This window comes from Tinamus guttatus, unplaced genomic scaffold (genome assembly GCF_059628265.1).
Source record: "Tinamus guttatus ecotype Peru unplaced genomic scaffold, ASM5962826v1 Tinamus_guttatus_pri_ptg000308l, whole genome shotgun sequence".
Lineage (NCBI taxonomy): Eukaryota > Metazoa > Chordata > Aves > Tinamiformes > Tinamidae > Tinamus > Tinamus guttatus.
The window spans coordinates 2371778-2388728 of record NW_028288842.1 but is presented as its reverse complement, the minus strand read 5'-3'; the positions used below and the strand labels follow the sequence as shown (position 1 = coordinate 2388728).

Genomic DNA, 16951 nt, shown 5'->3' with positions numbered 1-16951 from the left:
ATGGAAATGCTTAGGCAGATCTTCAACCACAAAGACAGATAAGCAGATAAATACACCTCTGATTACATTATATACTTAAGATATGATACACAAGGGTTCAAGTCCTTGGTCCCAAGCAGGTTGGGAATTTAAATCAGTCCATAACAGGTAAGCTGGGGGATTCGATGGCCGCACCTTGCAGATGATGGGAATCAATTCACACTTTATCCAAAACCTGAATTATAGAAATTAAGGAGGAAAAAAAAAAAAAAGAGCTTACATACTATACAGGACTGAATGCAGCTTTCGTCCTTGGCCCCAGAATCAATCCTGTAATGGTAAACCTAGCAAAAATAAAAGGCATGAACAAACTATGCCTGTCCAAGTCTCAGCATCTATATAGTTGAGTGCTGTCAAAAACCTCTGGCAGCTCTACTAAAAGTGCCAAAGTTTCAGAGTAAGTTAGAGCAAAATTTGGTTTCAGCATATGGCTTGGTTGCTATGTTATTTATAGGTTTTATTTGACACAATAGATAGTATTTGAACTTGTTTTAAAAAGTGTATCTCCACATTGCCTAGGCACAAACAGAGGCTAATGTGTCTAGCTCTCAGATAGCTTATTACCATTCGAATACTCTGTGGATAAATTATATTAAAAGAAAAAAAAATGTTTCAGCTTCTGACTCATTCTAAATGGAGACTTAGCTCTAAGTAATCAAAATTGCTTTGGTTGTGCATTGCAGCATTAAAAGCCTTGTCCACTAATTGAGTGAAGCGGCTCCGGCGAAGCAGCCTTGCCCCCTCATTATGTGATCTTGCAAGTGCTGTTTGTCATCATCGCTTGCCGGCCTCAATCTAGCGGCACTGCCGGCGTGAATTAACCGTAATTCGTTATGACACGCTGTGTCCTTCCTGTGAAACAGCAATATGGATCTCGTGGCACCCTCGCCGCAGCTGCCCCGGCCCTCCTGCGCCTCCCCGGTCCTTTTCCCACTTGGAGATGGCACCCTTGGCTTGGCCTTCTTGCTCCTGCCTACGGGCACGAGCATCGGGACACGTCGCGGCCGCACTGACGGACGGCGCCCGTAGACACGCTGTGGAGAGATCCACCCTGACCGCAAGAAACGGTGTTGAGGATGAAACCACAGTCAGGGGCTCCAAGTTGACCAATTTCAAGCCTTGCTCTGCTGCAGCTTTCTTTGTGACTTTGGGAAGGTCGCTCGCTCTCCCTTTCATAATAATCCCCACTTCTCACCTTTTTGCTTTGCTGTCCTTTTAAATTACGAGCGGCGTTGCGAGGGCTGTCGCTTGCTTTGCATGTGTACAGGGGCTCCTGCAAGGAAGCCCTCATTTCAGCTGGGGCTTCTGTCCCAGATTCTCAGCTGGTGTAAATTGGCTCAGCTCCACCATAGTCATTAAGGATGTGTGAGAGGTCTATCGCATATCATCGGTGCTGTTTGCATTGCTGGAGAGATGGGTCTGCAACGAGCACCATCTTAGCTTCCATTGAAGTCTAATTCCCTTTTCTTGTCTCTCTTTTTTTACTTAAAATGAAGATGAGCTGTTTTAAAGTAAGATTAAATATTTCTATTTTGAAATAACAGTTTTTGAAACTAAAGAAATTTCCTTTTCTATTTCTGGCAGGGAAAATTAATAAGGCTACATTTGCAATGTTTTGCAATAGTGCTTTTTTTCCACATAAAAAATCAACCTACTCTCATTTCTTGATTTAAAGTATTAACCTGGGGAAAAGAGAGCAAAATGAGAGAAGGTTGGTTCAAAATTCAGAGTTTTCAATTAAAATTGCAAGAAAACCTCACAGCTGATTGATGAAACCAAGCTTGTGGCTCTGTGCTCTTCCTAACTTTAGACACTTACCTGAGGTCACTGACTTTTTTACATTGTCAACAGAGAGAGAAAATCATTTTTCAGCCCTCATTAGGGCTGATGTCCTCCTCTTGGGTGGTCTGTCCACCTCCATAAGAGCAATCCTTTGGTGACAGTGTTCTTACCTGGATGCCTGAATACAGGGTTGGGTTAGATCTCACTTGCTCCAGGTCATTGATTCTAGAATGAGTTTTCTATTGATTCTAAAAAGTCCGTAAGACCTGATAATATGTTATCATAGGAATATAATGGTAATATGGAACTTAGCTACAATGCTCTTCATTAATAATGAGGTTAAAGCCTTTACCCTGTTCCACAGATGAGAAGCCTTAAGCAAGGGAAATGACATGGCGAAGGCCAGACAAAAAACTGACATTTGACTTAAAGGTTTTGACTAGATTTGAGACCTCTCCCAAGCCACCACATGGTGATCCAAGTGCTATTTAAGCTTGTGCAACAGAGTTTGAGAAGCAGAGATGGCTCATATTGTTTGTTGGGACAGAGCAAAAGGAAGTTTTCCTCTGCCCTTATCTCATGGGGTTATGGATTCCTAGGATGGACTTTCAGCTAAATTCTTTCTTTACCCCTATGAATTAAAAGCTCAAAGACATGATTTATAATTTTCTGAAACTAAGTAAATAATTACATCTAAATAATCACATTCTTGTATGAAATGTCATTATGCCTTATGGATAATCTTGCGATTTTGAGGTTCTGACCTATGAGTGGCAATGATGTTTTCAGAATTGACTGCAGCCTAAAATACAGAGACTTTTTCATGACAAAGACTTGGGGCAGCTATATAGGAAGCTATGTCTCAGGGCATGTATCAAAGAAGAGGGCTAGCTCAGGATTATTTCTGACCACTGAGAAGAAGGCTAAGTTTTCTCCCTTGGTTCATGATGTCCTTGGCTGACTGAACCAGCACTAAATTAACTGGTTTAATTTGACCTCAGATTAAACTATATTACATGGAAAGAATTTCTTAGTACATACACAACATGTGCTATAGTCAAAATTATTTTTTAGATGGTTCAGAATTAATACTAGAGATAGCAGTAAGTAAAATTCCAAATGATATTGAAAAAAAAATCTCAAATTTTCCATTTTGATAAGGGTAGAATTGTTAATTTGTTTAACTCTTTGCAACATGTCTTAAAATGGCAGAGCTTCTACTGACTCAGTATTGCAGGAACAAGCCCCAGGTGTTGTAGAGCTCTTACACACTTAATTCAAAGAAGTTTAGGTTCCTTGAGCTGCAGTAAAAATATCTTTAATTTAGAATATATATATAATCATTTTTATGAGAGCTTTAACTTGCTTAAATATAATCAGGTAGCTATTGTATAATTTAAATGGCCAATGCTTGTTATTTAATAATAATAAGTCACATTTATATAGTGCAGTGTATCCCCAAAGGATCCCAGGGGACTTTAATGTTTATTTGGTTATGTATTTTATTGTTGAGTCTTTAATTACAGTTACACCATCGTTGGAAAATATGAGGATATTAAAATCTGGCAGTCTGAGGCTAGTTTTTGTTCTCATTTGAATTCATTTGCCAAGCTCACCCGGAGCGCAAACGGACTGTTGGTGGTTCTACCATATTTGATTTAAGAAATGTTTAGTCCGATATTGCAGTGAGACCAGAGAAAAGGGTGTAAATATCCTTCTGAGGTTGCCTACAAAACCACCCCCACACATGAGTCATTTAAGTGAGATGTTATTCTTGAATTCTGAGTCACTGGAATTTAGCCCTCCTTTAGCAGAGTTCAGTGATGATGGGCTCTCTGAGGTTGGTTCCTTGCTGGCTGGGAGGAAAGCAGGCAGGTTGTCTTCCAAGTGAAAAGTGATACAGCGTTTGGAACAAACTGTTTATCTTCTCTTTTTCTGTATGCAAACAATGAAAAATCTAAACTTCATCCCTGTTGTTACTGCTGTCGGGTATCAGCGTTGATGCCTTCCTCGGGGGAATTGTGAAGTTCTCGCAACAGTCGAGGCAAGTTGCCTGCTTGCACCCAAAGATGGGTTGCTATTAAGCAGAAGCTTTGGGATGCCTGAAAGAGTATGTAAAATACCTCCCACACAGTTGTTGCTCATCAAGATGGTTTTCAGTTTCTGAAAATATTAATACTCCCTGGCTTTTGGCCATAGCATATGAAACCGCTCTGCTTAAATCAGTTTTTTTTTTTTCCTAAAATTTATAATTCTTCCTTCATCTTGTCTTTAGTTTCTGTTTTTCTTTTCAATACCTTAATCGTTGTGTGAACATTCTTCACCAGTAGACTGCCTTGTTTTTCAGATTTGTAATGAACCGTAAGGGATTTTTACATTTTGTGGTGAAAGTTTTGCATGGGCCCTACTGTAAACCTTTCGCAAATTTTATGTCTTTAATTTGTTTAGTTTTGGGAGATGGAAGAAAGGGAAATGATAACTGAAAGACAAATTTTCTGCTCCATTTCCTCTATGCAGCAGATGATAACTCACAAATACTGTTATGCCCAAAACACTGAGGCTTAATTTATGGCCACAGGTAGATCCACTGATTGCCTATTTCCTAGTCTATAGTCTGCAATAAACTTGCTACAATATAGTTACAAGCCTGATCTCCGAGTTAAGTTGTACAAACACTCAAATAAAGCTCCAGGTAGAACCTTCTCCAGTCCCGACTCCCTCTACGACAATGATTTGCAAATCCAGATCTCAAAATGAAGATAGCGTTTTAAGTCAGGTAGTTCTGCCCCTCTTAGCAGCAAACTGTGGGGATAAAAACAGACATATTGTCTGTGGAAATGCTGTAAAAATGTTGCTTCTTTTCTTTAAAAAAATGGATTTAAGAATAAGAATAGTTTGGTGGATAATAAGATTTGCACTTGTGTTCATTAGACCTTGGAATAGGCCCCGGGGCTCTTCACACATCAGTGATATACAAACTACTAGAAGAATGCTGAGTTTGATGGTGTTTTATATGTCACGTTATGTCCGACACAACCTTGTTATAAATATAAGCATATGTAGCACAAATCTGCCTCCGTATGAGAAAGCATGGCTTTCACCTTACTGCTCCACAGCCTAATAGACTGCAGGAAGGATTCCCTATCGTTCTGCTTAGAGGTGCCTTACATTTTGAAAAGTCTGGATAGATCCTATTGGAAAAGAATTTAACGAATGGCATCGTCGAGTCTGAGTGAAAACCAGTATTCTCCTTTTAGGAGGACTTTAACAGGAAAAATGTGCTTTTCTTTATATGGTCTAATTATTAGTTGGGTTTTAGGCACTAGGAACTAGAACTAGGAACTAGAACCCCTGTTTTTCCACATATATAAATTTAAATCTCCATCATCTGAGATTAAATAATCTCTCTAGGTTAGCAGTTACAGCCTTATCTTCTCTGTGCCTATAGGCCATCTATTAAAAAATAATCAAGCGTGTGGGTGACAGACATGTCACAGAATATGACTGGTTTTGGTGAAAGTGCCAGTGGAAGTGATTGAATTTTGTGAAGTAAATGTGGAAATGAAAAGGACTTGGAATGGATTTTTTTATTCTTAGATAGAAACAGATAATGTTCAAATCACTTGAAATCCCAGTGGTCCTATGTACAGTGTGATAATTGCAGTGGTTTTAGAAGAAAATGAAAAGAAAAGAAAATTTCAGAAACTTAGATCACAGCTTTAATTTTTACTGTGATTTGTGTTTTTAGAAGAGTGGCGATATGTTCTATAAGGAATGACAACACATTAGTGGAAGTACGTCTTTAAAAGTAAGTAGTCTTTGTGTATGAGAGCGTGAAACTGTTGAAAAGAAACCGCTACTTTCACACTGTCATATACAAAACTCATGATGAGCCTCGCACTGAAGTGTAAAGAAAGTCTCAATTGTTCCTCCAAGAAGACAGCACATGACTTCTAGCATAAATGGCTCTGAGTTTAACTGTTTTACAGTTTGGTGCCAATCTCTAAGACTCAAAGAAGAAGAAGTGATGCAACTAAGAACATTAAAGTGTATGGATTTTTCTTTTTTTAATTTCCTCCAGAAAACCCTTTGCAAAACACTTCTAATACCTTGAAGAAACATTTTAGAATTGATGTCAAGAGTGGGAAATAAGTGGTTGCTGTTATTACTGCACATGCTACGAAGCATCTCCTTTGTATGTATAGTGTGCAGGACATATAAATAATAGCTGATTAGTAGTCTTGACTTAAAGCTCTCCGTTTCCTCTGCGTATTGGATAAAGCTCCTACTGATGGATCAATCATGTAATCAATCTGCTAACGTGGCCTTCAGCACTATAGTATCTGAGTGCCTCCCAGTGTTGGAACGCTCAATACTGCTTGGGTTTTCTCCAGTTACTCTGTACTCTTTAATTTGATTTTGTCCTTAGTTACGCTGATGTAAATCTAAAGCTACTCCATTGATTTTTGATGGGACAAACCAGGGTTTACCAGCCTAAAAGGCAGAATCTGACCACCTAACCTTCTTGTAATCCCCCGGCTATTATTAAGTGCAGCAATAATAACATTTCTAGGACTTATTTATTTGCTCTGTCTTCTTTTCTCACTATTCCTGCTGCGTCTTAGCCTTTTCTTCTTTTTTTTTTTTTTCCCCCTGCTGCTGCTGCTTTGGGTGAGATCCAAAGCCCATGGGAACTGCTGTCAATCCTAGTGCTCTTGGTGCCCGTGGGTCGGTTTCCTGCCTGCCCCTTCCTCCTTTTCTTCCTTCCCCCTGGAGACCCCAAAGGTTCCTGTGCCAGCTTACTGGCCTCTTGGTGGAGGCAACTGAATCTAATCAAAATTGCAGGTATTTTGGAGGGCTTAGGTATAAGCACCACGGCCCTTCCCTCGTTTCCTTGATGCCCTCAGCCCTCTCTGCTTGGTTTTCCCTACTCTAACTTTACTAAGGGCCTAATCCGGCTTCCCTAAAAACGAAGGGAGAACCCTCCTCTTGCTTCCTTGGGGCTGCTGCCCTGGCTGTAGCGTGTACGGAAGAGCTTTGGTGTGGGATAACTGTGGCTCGTGCTTTGATACACGTTTTCTTTTTTTTTTTTTTCCTTTTTTTTTTTTTTCCCTCCCCCCCCCCGTTCAGTGTTGCAAGCAGAAGGAAACGGCGAGAAGTTGAGGATTTAAGCTGGGAGACTTGGCAGGTAGGAGGTGGATTTTCTTCCTTGCGAAGGGGAGGGGGCCCGTGTTTCTGGAAGGGCTCGTGCGAACGGGAAGGCGGCTGGCTCGGCTCCAGGCATCCGCCCGGCTCGGGACGTGCCGAGCTGGGCACGCGCTGGCCGTGCTGCGCTTGCCCCCGCGCCGAGGGCGGCGTGAGGAGTTTGGGGCGCCGAGCCCTCGTGCTGAGGACTCCGTGCGCCGCGGCGCATCCGAGGACAAAGGGCTTTCTCTCGGGGACAGAAGCCACGGGAGCTGCCAGATTTCCAGCTTTCCTCCAAAGCTTGCAGCGCTGGAGTTTCTCAGGGGACTTGGAAGCATAATATTCCCTAACTTGTTGTTGGGAAAAGTTGTCCTGCTTCCAAAAGCATTTGGCCCGAGGCAGTTGTGCCTCACAGATAAATCAGTCTGGACAGCAAAATATTGGCAGGTAATGAGCAGCTGCAGGTAGCACGTTGAATGGGCTGCGTCAAGTAATCTTAATAACCGGGGTCACTCCTGCTCAGGTCACTATATAAAGTGTCCAGCGGGCTTTTGCAGGCGCTTTCCAAGGCAGAGCTCCTGCTACGTAAGACTTCTGGAGTGAAATTGCAGCATTCGACCCCATGAGACTGCCCTAATGGGTGTAACCTATAGAAAGGGGCAAAATTTCTGCTCCACGAGTGACTGATGCTTCTGTAGCTGCTTTTCATAGCACGCTGTGACAGCAAGCGTCCTGGATATTTTTTTCTCTCCCTCCAATACATTTGTGCGAATATATATTAATTTCAGTATTTAGAGATCCCGACAATGTAAATAGCACCAGAAGTGCCTGGCACCTAGATCAGCAGCTCTGCCCTGCAGCTCACCCAGCGCGTGCCAGGGTTGCGGCCCTGCATCCTGGTGCTGTGCCGTGTTTGGAGGGAACACGGGAATGCCGTAGGCTGAGGGTCTGCAGGCGCGCGAAGCGAGCTTGGTTCGCTCCCGAGGGTCGGGGGAGCTCCGTGCCGAGGGAGAGTAAATCACTCCCCAGCTGAAGTAATTTGGTCCCTCGCACTTAGAATAAAACTCATCGATACCAACTGAGCCGCGGCATTGTCAGAATAGATGTTTCCGTTGCAGAAATTCCAGCATGAGGATGAAGTGTTTGCTTTCACTGTGCATGTCAATAATAGGCCTCTGACATGAGCTAGACATGGCGATGATTAGGGATGTGTTGTTCGGTTTAGGGGAAGTTAGAAAAGAAACTTCTTTTTTTTTTTTTTTTTTTTTTGCAAGTGCTTTCTCAGTTTCTTGAAATTTTCAAAACCGTGTAATGGCATCTGGTTTTTGCTGTAAAGTTGCATCATCTCAGAGCAAACCAGGGTAATGCATCACGTTGTCTCAGTGTGTGCAGGGTCATATGTTTAGTATTAAAGTTAAGTTTCTGTGCTTTTTCATAATACTTTAGATGTCTGCTAGGACCTGGTAGTTTAAATATGGCAGAGTTCAGGTAACTCTTCAACCTCAGCCTCTGTTTCCATTGCCTTTGATCAGAATGCATTCAGCTCCCAGATACTTATAAATTATCTTTTCACACATTACTTTTTTCATAAATGTACCCATCCACACAGTAGAAATAGCTAGGGATTTCTTATTATCATTTCTTAGCACATAAATGTTGTGTAACTATAAACTTCAATCAAATTCAGACTATAAGTGCCAGTAAGAATACAGAGACGCAATCTTGCTACAAAGAGTTTACAGCATTTTCATGTATATGCAAATATACGTATAGATATACATGGCTTTGTTATCCCTTCAGTTTAATTTAACATCCTTTCTTTGTCATATTAAAAAAACGACAGGAGAAAGATTAATCTCTAAAAAATTTGAACCATGTGGCCAAACTTGTTTTATTGATGAAAATGAAAAGCAGCCAGAGATTGAAAGTGGGAGAAGTTTTTTTCTTTCTTTTTTTTCCTGGATAAGACTCTCTTAAAGTCATTAAAAACAGATTATTCAACCTCTTCCCAAATAAAAAATATATATTTTAATGACTTTTTCTTCCTATGTAGTTTTGATGAGAAATAATGGGTATTTGTACAATTGCAGAAACTTCCTCCATGCACATGTGCTATGACATGTTGAATCTGTAGTCTGCAATTTGGACAGCTGTTGTACGCTGGGGGGCAGAGGGGATTTTTTTGAAATGATGAAAAAGAGTTAGAGATTGTATGTTGGTTTCTCATTGGATAAATAACAAGGAGGTGCTGAGGCAAATTCTCATTATGGTCTCATTATCTGTTGCAGATATGGTTTTGGCCAACTTGAGAATTTGGGTTTATGTCTCTGTGGCAATGGTGGGATGTGGGTTGCGAGGAATTGCTGTTCTTATATTACTTCCCCTCCAGAAAGGTTTCAAAACGAAACAAACTGCTGAAGTAGTAATGTGCAAGATCACACTATTTGCATGTGTTTTTGAGTTTGGGTGGGAAAGGGAGGAAACCCCTACTCCTGTGCACCACTTATTCTCTGTGTCATCCTGCATATTTTAAGTAGTAAATCTTTTATTTCATGGATGGCATTAGTTGTGTTTTAGCTGTTTTTCTTTCTCTCTCTTTTTTTTTTTTTAATAAAAATCCATGGCTGATGCTTGTTTGCAGGAGCAGTTTGTGGGAAGGTGCTTCCATGTGAGATGTGGCTGAGCAGTAGACTTGCCCGCACTAAAGGGTGTCATGTTTGTGTCAAAAGAACAAGTCCACATTGTATTTTTAATGCTTTTTTTTTCCAGAGTGTTTGTATGCTGAGGTTTCAACCATTATATTTTGGTGGATTTCAATGGCAAGAGAGCCTCTGTTGCCTGAGGAGGAGATGAGGATGATTTTATAGCACTGGAGAGACTTGGGGGAACTTCTTCCCTTGTCGCTTTGCTTTATATCCAGCACCCACTCTGGGAGTTGGGAACCAGTAGGTGACTGTTCCTGACTGACCCACATTAAAACCATGCACATCCTCCACCGACACCCCTGTAAGAATATGAGCAAACAGAAAACTGGGAAATGATAAAGATGAGTGCAGCAGAAAACATGGTGCAATTTTCTTTTGCGTGTTAGCAGAAACTTTTGTTTTTCCTTTTTTTTTTTTTTTTTCTTTCCCTTCAAGTTTCAATGCAGCCAGGAAAAGCTTTTCTAAAGCAATCTTGATGGTCTGGGGATCCCGTTAATCAGGATGAGTGGTAACCTCTTGTTTACAGCAATGTACATTTAGTGTGTCTAAGAAGCAGCAGAGTAGATGACCAGTCAAATGATAGAGCTTCCTAAAGGCAGTATATTTCAAGGGTAGATGTGGTGGGACAGAGAGCAAAAAAAAGGTACCAAAATCTGAAAGAAATGTTATAAAACCTAGGAATGTCTCAGAACAGCAGTACTTGGGATCCAAAGCTGTAATCCAGTGGCTTATAAAACTGCTTCAGACTTCATCTTGCCAGTGAGCTAACATGTCAGTGTGCTCCTGGACGGTGTTTCCTGCAAACAAATTTTGCCTGCTTTTTATAAATGTTCATTAATAAAAAGTGCAGTGATTAAAAAAGCATTGTTAAGTCACACCTGAAGACAAGATATTCCTTTGGCTTCCTATTACTTCCCTTCCTCCCTTGAACAAGTATTTTTTTAAAGTGCGTTTTGCACAAGGATATGCTTTTTGATAGGAGCAGGATTTTCCCTCTGAAAAAACAGATAATGGGAATAAGTGGATCACTACTGAAAAACTGGAGCGCTAGTTCAGATGTCCTGATGGGAGGTGAAGCCACTGTTTGGATCAGAAATGCTGGCCAGCCCTCGTGTAGGGTTTCTGAAAGGGTTTCCCTTCCTTTGGCTTTGAGGCTTACATCCCGTGGGTGTTAACTTCGTGGTTTTATTTATTTGCTCATTTTTTTTCTGGAAAGGAAAATCCTCTTTATTTGGGGGGGAAGAGTCAAGAGCTTTTATGGGGCTCTCCTGCTTTTCATGTATATTTAGTGTTTTTTTTTCTTCCTGGGAGGTGTAAGTCCAGCTTACCTGGAAGCAGTGTGCATCTGGACTGTTTTTCTGAGGTGATAAGTAAGTCTGTTTTTGAAGCTGATGTGGTGTGTGGGCATCACAGAACCTGTGAAAATCAGCTAAGTGAAAACATTTTCAGTTTTCCTTAAGCGTCATTGCAAAGTTAGTTAAAATTCAAGGAGGGAAAAAAAAAGAAAGGAAAAGAAAGATGTCAGTACTATGGAGCTACTAATCTTCGCCAAAATGCTGGTCAGTGCAGTGGACAAATCATTCCTGCTGCACCTCTGGCAATGACTAACATTTTACAGACTCACAGGAGGTTTTTATCTCCTTCCCTGCCGCCAGTCAGATGGCTGCTCAGTGAGGGAAAGTGGCTACTGTAGGTATCAAATTCAGTTCTGAGGTGCAAGTCATCGTGTTCGCCCATGCCAAACATCTTGCTGGTTTTCATTTCTGGAGGTTTCATCATTTTAAAGAAAGAGGTATTAAACAAGAGATATTAAGAGATAAGAGATATTAAGAGATATTAAACATGGATTAATTTAACCTTGTGAATAAGTACGTTAAAAGCACAGTTTGATTTCTTCTCACTTAAGTAAGTGAGAATACACGTGTGCAGGCTTTGCATGTGAGAGCTTTGGGGTTTCGGTCACCGCAAGTGCCCAAAGAGGGGGCTCAACCCCCTTGTCCCCACAGAGGCCTGCGCACTAAGTCTTGCCCCAAGGGTTTTAGTGCTTGTCCCCAGCGCAGGTGCTTGGTTGCTCTACGGCTTCTCCGGAAGGAGAACTTCAGCTTTGAGGGCTTCTACTGCAGGGATGAAAGTGCACTTTGACTGTGGCTTCCTCTGAGGGCAACGAGATCTCCCAGAAAGTTATCCGGGTGGTTTCTGTTGGTCGTCTGCTGCGTGAGCTCACCACGGCCTAGCTCGCGCTTGTTGAAGCGTCTGCTTTGGGGGGACTTCAGAACTGGGTTTTTGTTATTGCCCACACAACTGTAAGCCTTTCAGTTTAGGGTCAATAACATAGGCAAATGCACAGCAGACTTCTGGCTCTTCGGTGCCTGGACTGACTCCCAACGCTTGGAAATAGGAGTCCAACAGCCATAGCTTCTGCATACACCCCGCCATTAGCAGTCTGAAGGCAATTTTAATAAAATACATAGCCCTGCTGAGCTGCTCTCAGAAGATAAATAAGCAATGTGGAAAAAGAAGCTTTTGTTTAAAAGTAATTATTTAAACTATGCATTACAGGTAATTTTCCTTTACCAGTAAAGCAAATGCTATCAGAATTTCAATAATAGCTTTGTGTTACTTACCTAGATAACACGATATTGTCATTTCCGTGAGCTTAAAACGCTGCTTTATTTTCATTTTTGTCAAACATAACAGTAAGTGGGACTTGAATATACATATAAACATGGGTTTTGTACCTTATTTTTTTGGGGAGCAGAGTTTTATTTTGCAACGTTTATAGTAATATAACAATCTAATGATTTCCTAAAGTGTGGACTTGATTTATGGGGCAGCTCAGAAGAGTAGGGTGAGGAATATTTTCTTATTTTCTGTTTTCTCTAAATATACTGCATTTCACACTTGGCAGAAACACAATCCTTGGGAAAGGTTTGTCAATAATGACCATAGCCACGTGGAAACTTTATAAAACACATGCAGACATAGCCAAACACTCATTGCTTTGGCCCATACGTAGCTCAGAAAAAGCTGCAGTGTCCTTTTTACCTGAGAGATTTTTCACTTCCAAAAACGAAATGAAAAACTCAGCCTGTATTCACTGTTCATCATCTCAGAACTAGGTGCAGAGAGTAACACTCTCACGTGGTCACAAAATGGTTTATTATAAGGAAGTCAAGTAACTAAAAGGGGAAAAGGAAAGCAATTTCTAAGCTTTCTTCTAGAAGTAACTTCTCTTTTTCTTTATCAGTCCTTTCACTGAGAGGGTCAGCGTTCCGCGTCGATGCAAACTCACTCTTTTTGTATTTGTTTTGTGGATGATTGTATGTATTTCAGTTAAGGAGGAAAAACCTTTGAGAATTTACAGCCTAAGGCAGTGATTGTGTGGCTGAATCCACATAGGGTTATCGCATGCAAGGATGAGTTTTTTTTTCTTTTGCTTCTAGCTGAGAGGGCTATGGCTCAGTTAGACTGCGAGGATGTATGACAGGAAAGATGCCGGGGCACATGAAGTGCAGCTTTAAACCCAATGATGTGGGGCCTAAATTCTGCCTAACCTCGCTCTTCCCATCCTGCAGCTCTTTAGAAATGGCTAGCTGGTAGGAACAGGGATTAAGTGGATTTTTTAGGTCATTTACATCCGGCCGTGGTCTGTCTGTGCTAGAGTTTCCAATTACCCCAAATGGAGAAAATAGCGTTTCCCTGCCTCACCGAAGATTTGTGAGGATCAATGTGTTTCAGATTGTGACAGTAGGATATGCCTGTAACTTATAGAAGTAATAGATCAACTTAAATACTCTTAATAAAAGTGGACACAATAAGTCATCTCTCTGTCACAGGAAAATTGTGATGCTGAGTATTGGCAAGAAAATGTGAAAGTGGCTGAGATCTTTTGATTAAAAAGTGATACCGTTACAACTATGTAAGTTATTAAAGCGCCTGCTTTCACACTGAGTTTTCCTTGTTTGCTTTCCACGCTAGAATCTTCATCCACAACAAACAAGAACTTTCTTCCCACCTTTTTCAGGTTTCATCCTTTTTTATTTCTTCCTGTCCCGTCAGCCAAAGAGCTCGCCCAAGCCCAAGGTAGCGCAGCTCTTTGGAGCTGGCAGGCAGGAATGGAAATGCCATCGCCTGGCTGCGGGAAGAGCTAAAGATTTGTCTCCAGCAAGCGACAGGAGCCAAGGTGCTGTCGCCTGTTGTCTAATTTTAGAGGCAGCGCTGGCGCTGCTCTTGCCTAGACAGACTCGCGTTACTTCTGCCCGCCCCGCTCTGCTGTGGCAGTTCCTGCTCCAAGGCACCCGGCCCCGATGCTCTCTGGTTTTCAGGATTTGTGTGTGGGGGTAGAGGGGGAAGCCCTTCCTCGTTGTAGGAGACTTGCAGAAGCATCGAGCAGATTTCGAGATAGCAGAACTCATAGTTTGTATTAGCTCTCTAGAAATGAGCTTTTATGGGAATGCTATTATTAATGCTGTGGTATGGAGTCCATTTGAGGTAGACACTATGTCCGGTGTCTGCATATAAGAACAGTCTGTGTGTCCTGTCGCTTGGTTACTTGGGTGCTGCTGCAGTGCGGAAGCTGGTAGAGAGGTCCGCAGAGCAGGAGGAGAGTGGGTCTTCTCCAAAGGGTCTGGAGTTTGTGTGGTCGTTGTGATCACTACCCAGCATTTTCAGTCAACTGGCTCTGGTTTTGAGGTTTGATCTTGAACATAAGTCTTCAGGAAGAAGGTATAAAGGGGCATGTGTTTTGTCCTTCCTTCTCTCTAGGTTTGCAGGTCATCTTTGCAGCTTGGAGGCTCTGCTCTGCAGTGCGTTCGTGCAGACATCCACCTCTCTGCCCCTTGCTGAGTTGTGTGATACTTAAGGTATCACTAGAAAGGTCAACAGTTGGGAACTGGTCAAAAAAAAGAAACAAAACAAAACAAAACAAACAAGGTTGATTAAAACCGGGGTAGGTTTTATTTGCACTCTAGTTGTTTCACTGATCTCAGAACACTTTAGATAGCTAGTCCATACACAGAGAAGTGTATGTATGTGTGTTTGCGTGTGCTCCTGTAGTCATTTTATCTTTGAAGAAATTGAGGCACAGGGAGGCACTGCAGGTGGTTTCAGCAGCAGAATACCATGCTTTGGGATGCAGCTTGGTGAGGCCCACGGCCTGACCTGGTGGGAGATGGCGCGGGAAGGGGCCGCCCTGCTCCCTGTCCCTCGTGGCAGGGTGATGGGCTTAGCCCGCTTCCCCCGAACCAGCATGGTGCTGCCCTGGGGAATCTGCTCAGACAGCTACACGGATAGAAAATTAACTTGGGAAAACAGAATCCCAGAACTGCTCCATCACGAAGTCACAGGCCAGCGAGACCCTGTTCTTTGCACCAGCTTAAACAGTGAGCACTCAGGGATCCATCTCACTTTGAAAATGTCCCTCAGGACACTGTGACCAATAGTTCTCCTATACTTTTCTTCTGATACCCCATAGTCCCATACGGTCTGCAACTGAAGAAAGCCTACTGGCATAAATTATTACCATGCAATTAAAATTAACTTGTATTTGTTTATTTGTTCAGCCTTGTAATCACGACATACCCAGTGTGTAGCTGTTCAGGGCATCACATAAATAACTACCAGGAGTATCTTTTTGTCAAATGTGGCTGGAGATGGACAGTATAGGGGAGCTGATATTTATCACATGCTTCAAAGGTCATTTTCACCATCTCCACTAAAAGCTGTACTTGCTTCCAGCACGTCTTGCTTGATAGAGGGTAAGTTCTGCCATTTTGAGAGGAGTAGTTTTTATTTATAATTGTGAATGTGTTTAGCCACATGAGGCTGTCAATCAGTGAGATGAGAGCCCAGTAGGATTATTTCTGTAAGTGGCAAATTTCCCCCACCCTTTTCCTCCCAATCAAGGACAGATGAAAGGTCACGATTAAAACAGTGATTTCTCCCTAAATTGTAAGATAACAGTTAGCAACTGTTTTTTTACCAAGATGTCTAAACTGTATTTTACCGTTGGGGGGGGGGGGAGAAAATTATAAGTTCTAGAAAATGTTAGCAATTTTCCAAATGGTTGTGTTGAAATTTATTTTAATATTGTACTTGTGTCAGTTCCTAGTAGGGGTAAAAGGAGGAAAATAATTCAGGACAGTATTATGCAGTTATGGATTAAACAATTAATGGTGAACCTCTGTATCCTATTAGTATATTTGAATTCATTATTTCAACAAATTGTTTTATGAGCCAGTGACTAGTGGATTTAATAATTTATTTAGTACTCAAAACAGAATAATGATCACCTTGCTGAAATACAGCTTTGCTTTTGAATCTATCCAAGGATTTAACCTGAGATGGTCAAACAATGCAGAACATCATTGGAAACTTGTTTTGGAATGAAGTCCCAAGAGTTTAGCGCTCTTCTTACGAGCGTGATCAAGCAACTCGCTGTTTGGGAGGGTATAGGAATTACAACAACTGCCACCTCAAAAGTGGATTTTTGCACAATCAGTAGTTTCTTGGAAAAAAGGTCAACCGGGATTGTACATAATACTCTTCTTTTGAATACAGGTGTTAACCAGTCTTGAGACTGCTGTAGTCATAATATTACATGACTGATCACAGCCTGTAGATAATCTGCAAAGTAAATATTTCTGTCATCAATCAGTGTGCTGAAGTTTGTAGGTAAGATGTATTAACAGTGACCAAATAATAATAAAAAACCTTCTCAAGAGTTTCATTCAAGTATGTAAGGAAGAGCTCTGTTCCACATCACTGGGATTTCTTTCTGTAATTAATGTTAAAAGCATCCCAAGACCCTCATGAGAGCCGAATGGAATTGGGACCCAATATGTCTTCCTAAATATTATGTATGTTATTTTTTTTTCCCCAAAGCTAGCAAAAAAAGTGTGGTGCTGTCCTTTATGTGATTAAGTAACACGTTCTTCTGGACAAAGATGATAAAATGGGTAATATTCTAATCTCTGTGGCTTTTGTTTTTCCTTCCAGTGTTTCTTCGGTAATACTGTGACTTCCTTTTCACCTTGAGGAATGCTTTGCCTTTGCAATGTGTGGTAAAATTTATATAATGTTCCACCACCACAAAGAATGCTTACTGTATAAGTGGCCATATGAGAGGTACAAGTAAAATTGGGTGAGGTCAGTTCTCTTTCCTCAGTGCACAGTTAATCCACAAATTTGATAATGCACAGGGCTCATGAGGAAGTAGAGTCAACTGTTTCAAGGATGGACAA

The 16951-nt window shown here is 41.4% G+C and overlaps 1 protein-coding gene across 3 annotated transcripts in view; it reads left to right on the top strand.

Annotated features, from left to right (window-relative positions):
- The window catches only part of SOX5 (SRY-box transcription factor 5), a 599951-nt gene that overhangs the window by 169446 nt on the left and 413554 nt on the right, over positions 1-16951 (top strand). For 2 of the 3 annotated variants that reach the window (XM_088528386.1, XM_088528387.1), the window contains exon 3: positions 6952-7009. The exons of the other annotated variant lie outside the window; for it this stretch is intronic. The gene's annotated coding sequence lies outside the window, so the exon portion shown is untranslated. The remainder of the gene's footprint in view (positions 1-6951; positions 7010-16951) is intronic. 3 annotated transcript variants of the gene reach the window in all.